This window comes from Mustela nivalis (genome assembly GCF_964662115.1).
Source record: "Mustela nivalis genome assembly, chromosome: 7".
NCBI classification, from domain to species: Eukaryota; Metazoa; Chordata; class Mammalia; order Carnivora; family Mustelidae; genus Mustela; species Mustela nivalis.
In genome coordinates this window covers 48,845,615-48,852,353 of record NC_139026.1, presented here as the reverse complement: position 1 = coordinate 48,852,353, position 6,739 = coordinate 48,845,615, and positions in this window count along the sequence as shown.

Here is a 6,739-nt window from a genome sequence, read left to right as displayed (position 1 = left end):
GCCAGACGTGACCCCGAGTTCATGAACTGAGCCAAAACCAGGAATCAGATGCTTAACTGACTGAATCACCCAGGTACCCCATAATTAAATTTTAATTAAATTTGCAAATAATGTTCTACTTTGACACTGTAAAGAAATAGTCCTATTTTTCACAAGGAAATTCTCTAGAATTGTTATGACTTTGACTCATGAGCTTTTATGCTTATTTTTAAAAGGATCACTTGACTAATGTTTAATAGAAAAAAACCTTAATTTTTGTATTTAATTTAATTTTTAATGTCTTACTAGGTTAGCTGTTGACAACTCTGAATTTTGGCTGATTTTTTTTTTTAAAGGCATCAATCATAAGGATACAAAGTTTAAGAAACGGGGAAGATAAATGTTTAACACAGGAACCCCTTTAACACTTTTTCAAGATCTTCTTTGATCCATAGCCATCTAATCAAGACCAAGTCTCCAGGAGAATGCTATAATTTTGTTCATTTCAAGCTAAGTCATCAAAGATGTTTCTACTGTATTTGTCTCCATTTTATAAATCCTTTTGGGTTGCCAGAAGACCATTTTAGAACCTTCCCTAACATTAATCTTCTAAAGCCATTCTTTGGCACAAATAATTAAAACTTTTCTTTTTTCTAGACTCATGGGACTTATTTTAGATCTGCTGAACAACTTTTATTACGATTAGATTGGGAGGGTTTATACTACTATTCTTTAACTGGTGATAAAACCTTAACAAACATATTTTTTCTGCTGTTTACATGATCCCAAAATACCTAAATGAATAAAGAAATTCATCAATTAGCTGGGCTTCTTGTTTCACACACACACACACACACACACACACACACACACACACACAGAGTAAAACCAGGTAAAGACTGTCATCTGGAACACAAAAATTTTTTCCTCACCTCTAACCTGGTAGTTTATGCCTATAGACAGAGTTTTAGACAATAGGTAGAATGAAAAGCCAGACTGGAAGGATCACGCTCATTTTCTTGAATTCCGGGCAATATCCCAAGATTAAAATGAATTGTTCTCAGAGCTATGGGGAGTGGATATCTGAAATCACTACTTTACAAGCTGCAGGAGGCTTGGGAACTATGAAATGGTAAAATGTCAGCTGGAAGGAAATTAAAGGTTTCAAATCCTGAACTTGACCTTAGAGAAAAAGTTGACTCTTGAGTAACCACAGGGGGAAACACAGCCACAATGGGTCTAAGTGAAAATTATCTAGAGCACAAACCTCAGGGGCCCCCAAACCAGTAGAATGCTGACGTAAGAAAGAAGCCGATCAAATAGGTCTTGGTTCCAGTGCTGCTGGTTACTGGTTGCTTGTGTTCTCTAAAAGTCAAAGAGTTGTTGGTGCAAGTGATTTAGCATCTGAGCCTTGGAGCCGGACTGTCTAGGTTCACAGAGCTGATCCTTTCCCTTACCAAAGGATGAACTTTGGGAATCTCAACATCTCTAAGCCGCTTCTGTAAAATGGGACTAATGATAGAACCTAACTCTGAAAAGTGTCGTAAAGAGTCCCTGAATGAAGGTTAATACACTTGGCACCCAGTCAAGGCTCAGCTGTAGAGCTCTGCTTATTATTACTCCGTGAGCTGCTGAAAGGAGCATCTGCGAGAAAGCATGTGAAATTCTGCCAAGACTGCAAATGGCTAAGCTAGTTCAAGGTGTTGTTAGTCCATCAGCTCTCCCTCAGACCTGCCTCAGTAACTCACCAAGGCTGGATGAAATCTCAAACCGTAATGGGAATGAGTACTCCTTCTATGTCCAGCTAAGGACCTACAGCTTGTGTTTGCAGGAACTTGGAAAAGAAAGTCTTTTCTGTTTTGTATGTGTCTGGTCAAGTAGAGACCTAATACTGCTGGCCGCCATGTCCTTACTTGGGTGATGGCCTCTTATTTAATAAAGTACAGGTCCATCCCTTGCCCCTGGACTTGAGAAATGCTAGGAAAGAGATGGTAATAGGAGTCAGACTCCTCCCTTCTTTATCCTGCTCTAGACAGCTCCCTTCTTAGGTTTTCTGGCCAGTAGATTCACCATACTTTAAGTTATCCCATAGGTTCACAATCTCCCTTCGTATATCAGACTGCCCTAGTCAGGAATTACAAGGTCCAGCTTTCTGCCTCCGCACAGATTGAATTTAGTGTTTGGAGAATTGGACCATTAATTGGGATGAGTTACCTTGAAATGAAATATATTCTGCTGCTTGAGAAATATTCTTGGAAGAAAAAAAATGATTAAATACTGCTAGGCCAATGCTCCTATGAGGTGCCTGGTTGGCTCAGTCAGTTAAATGTGCCTTTGGCTCAGGTCATGATCCTGGGGTCCTGGGATCAAGGCCCTCTTTGGCACCCTGCTCAGGAAGACGTCTTCTTCTTCTACCTCTCCCTCTGAACTTTCCCCTTGCTCTTGCTCTCTCTCTCTCCGAAACAAATAAATACAAAATCTTTTTTAAAAAAGTGTTGCTGGGGCGCCTGGGTGGCTCAGTGGATTAAGCCGCTGCCTTCGGCTCAGGTCATGATCTCAGTGTCCTGGGATCGAGCCCCGCATCAGCCTCTCTGCTCAGCAGGGAGCCTGCTTCCCTCTCTGTCTCTGCCTGCCTCTCTGCCTACTTGTGATCTCTCTCTCTGTCAAATAAAATAAATAAAATCTTTAAAAAAAAAAAATAAAAAAGTGTTGCTAATACCTAAATTGCCTGTTTGCTGTGGGAGCATAGAACAGACTGAGAGAAGGGGCTTATCATTTGGGGAGATGCTTTGAGTTCCTTTATAAAAGATGTTATCAGAATCCTAGAACTTTTGCTAGCTGATAACAATCCTATCAGAAGTCCGACCTTTCCTCAAGGCCTGGTGTATCATCGACTTAGAGCCCAGAGAAAAAACCATCAGAAACAAGTTTTATGGATGAAATAACACAGGGAGCTCTATACGGTTAGCAAAATACATGGTATTTTGAAAAATAACACTGAAGCCATGCCCCGGCTTCAGAAAATAAGGAGATCAACCATTAATAAGATTCTGTGATAGGAATTCTGAAAATCTGTGAGACAATTTCCCCTTTCTTTTAAAATGGATGACATTGGTATATACACTATGATGGATATCATTAACATTTATTGGGTGACTCTCCAGTCAACAGAATAAAATTTACTCTCTCCATCTCCCTGCAAAACACATATCTTCTTGCTGTGCCTGGGGGAGTCTCAGGAAAGGGGTATTTTGATCAGCCTAATCCTCAAAGAAAATCTGAAGCTGCCTTCATGGTCTTTTTCGCCACAAGGGAAAAGCTGTCCAGCAGTGCACACCCTCTTAGCCCATTGACTAAATCACAGCAAAATGGCCTGAATCTTGTATAATTCCTCTTCCTATAATCCTCGAAAAGGGGAAGAGATGAGGGGCAGGGGAATGCCAGGCTACGGCAGGGGCTATCCGCATTCTGTTCTTTAATCACCGCCGCCCCTAGCACCACGACACAGATGAGGATGGGAAGGTAGATAAAGCCTATTGATTGGAATGTGTCTGGTTCCGTTTGCAAAGCACCAGGAAAAGTACATTTGATTGTCAATTGCTACAATGAGAGGTGAGCGGTGCAGTCATTGTTCATGTTCGCGCTACCGCTCTTCCAGGCAGAGGCAGAGGTCAACGTTGCCACATGAATGAGTGAGTCAGCATTCCCAAACTGGGAGGTATCTCCTCTGCAATCAAAACTGGCTCTCTCTGAAGTAATCAAAACTAAGTGCCCAGCAGGAGCAAGGCTGGAGAGGAGTTTGGCGGTGTAGTGTCGTGATTGCTATTCTTTCATCATATTTGTGGTGGAAACTCTTCATTGGTACTGACCAAAACTCACGCTCCTCTTCTCCGGGCATAGCCCCATCCAACCCCAAGATTTCATTTCCCGGTCTCCCTTGACATGAGGTGTGGCCACAGGACTAAATTCTCAAAAACGTAATGGAAGTGTGAGTGATGTGTATGACACGTGCATCGTTTGCTTAAAACGAAATCGATGCTCTCAGCACTTCCCATGTGCCCGGGACTTATCTCTGACCTGGTGATGAGGACAGGGCTCTTTCTGGGGGGTCGCTGCGGGGAACAGGATGAGAGAAACACAAGCACCTGAAGGCAGGTGCAGAGCAGAGCCACCCAGGACCGGCACAGCTCACTCAGGACTGTCACATGTGAGGACAACAAACTCCTATGTCCTCGAATCCGCTTTCTGGATCTCTTTGAAAAGGCCTCTGACACTTTATCCTGATGCAACATATAATGCAATACAACCTCCTAGAAAATACATGTATATTTATATTCATTTTCTGTAGCTACAGAACCAATTGTCATAAACTTAGTGCCATAAAACAAGAGAAATGTATTATGTCACACATCTTGCATAGGGTCTCCGCTCAGGATCTCTCCAGGCTGAAATGCAGGTGTTGGCTGGGGTTGCTGTCTCATCGAAGCTTCAGGTTCCTCTTCCAAGCATGTGTGTTGTTGACAGAATGCATTTCCTTTCTGCTATAAACTGAGGTTTCTGTTTTCTTGCTGGCTATTGGACAGTGACCCTCCCAGTTCCTAGAGCTGGCCACAGTTCCTTGCCATGTGGGCCCCATAGGTAGTTATAGATAATTGTCACTGTGGCTTTCAGGCCATTGGGAAAACTTCTTTCTGATTTCTTGCTCAGACATTTGCAATCTGGAGAAAACTCGGCTAGAGAAGGGCTTGCCTGATTAGGTCAGGCCCACCCTAATAACCTTCAGTTATTAAGACTGTATTAGATAATACAATTACAGGAATGATACATCATAAATTCACAAGTTCTGTCCAAACTCAGGAGGGTACTATATAGGGCTTGTACATCAAGGAGTAGGGCATTTAAAAATTCTGCCTACCACAATCATATTTAATATACATATATAATAACATGTATGTGATATGTAATAATAAAACATAATATAATAATGATTACTTATACTACTAATTATGCTTACTATGTGTCGGGAACTTACAAACCAGCGTATGTGCATTTTATCATTTAATCCTCACAACAAGCTTACGAGAGAGAATATTGTATTCACCATTCCACAGATGATGGAAGGAACTGTGGTTTAGGAAGGTTAAGTAACTTACCCAACGTTACATAGCTAGTAAGCAGCAGAATCTACAATATACCCCATTCTGTTCCCTGATGACATACACTCTAGAAATGGACAGAACTGTTATACTTGCTCTGAGTGCCCTATAACTCTCCTTCATAGCACTTGTCACAATGCCAATTAAATAATTATTGTGGTATAGATTGGTTATGTCTGTCTCTCCAGATAGAGCATAAACTTCATCAAGGAAGTTGTATCTGTTTTGGAGTACATTCAGGGTCATGTAACAGAAAACCTAACAGTGGATTAAACAAATAGAGATTGACCTTCTTTGTCTGAAGAGGTACAGAGGTAATAGCTGCTGGTAATGTTCAAGAGGCTCAACAGTATCAGGACATCTCTGACTTTTTTGGTCTTTACTCCATGGGCTCAAAATGGCTGTTGCTGCTCCAGCCATCACATTCAAACTAAGGCTCAAGGAAGGGAAAGAGAAGAAGATAATCACATCAGTCTCATTTCAGTGGGAAAGCAAACTTTCCATTCTTGAGCTTGGTCATAACTGGGTGCTTAGAACTCTAAATTGCAAGGATGGCTGGGAAAACAAGGTTTTGCATAGTCTAAACTGGGGCAGAAATATACACTAAACTAGTGTATATTTGGTAAGCAAAAAATCGTGTCTGTCATAGGCAGGGACTGAATTGGTCTTATTCATCATTTTATCTTCTGCAACCAGTTTAATGATTGGCACATAGTCTCTTAGTCACTGTTGAATGAATGTTTGCTAAATAATGCAAGCAAAATGCTTAGCACAGTCTTAGCATATACTAGGTAATGGATAAATGATACCATTAGTAACTACATTGTTTAGAAATCCCAAGGGTGTGTGTGTGTGTGTGTGTGTGTGTGTGTGTGTGTATGCAAGTGTGTGTGTGTATGCATGTGTGTGTGTGTGTGTGTACACACGCTCATGCACACACGTGGCAGATGGATGGTTTCCAACACTACTTTGGTTGATTAAGAATAAGCACCAGCAGCTGAGGATTCTGCTAGGCGCATTAGCCAAAGAATGGCCCTGGATGGGGTGGGGGAAATGGGGAGTGTTGAATCTCCTTCTAGCCCTCTGGGTGCTTTAGAGGCTAAGACTGGCCTGTAAGGAATCGTCCGGCAGCAATCCCTCAGCTGCTGCTGGGGCAGCTCAGTTTACGCCCGCTGGCTCCTGCAAAGAAGTGAATGCTTCAAGCTTGCTTTCTTTTGGTAAAGAGAAAAAAAAAAAAAAAAAAATCCCCGCCTTCATGGTGGCAAGATTTCTCTGCCTGAAGGCAAGGCCAGGAAAGAACTTTAAGAGGTCTGTGCCTCCACCCTCTTCTTGGCAACTTTACAACGGCCTTGCTGGTCTTCAACCTAACTTCCTTTGCTCCCAGCTAGAGGCCAGGCAACAAGGTAAATGTAAATTGTCAGATGAAATGTACAGCCCATGCTCCGTTCAGCCTCCCAGAACCAGCAGGTGAGCACATTGCTGTAGCAACAGTGCAGAGAATGGCACCCAAGCTACCTCCCTCTTCCCTCCCCAGCTACTGTGTGATCTGGGGGACTAGATCAGCTTGCAGGGGTAGGGGGCGATGGTGTTGGAGAGTGGGGAGG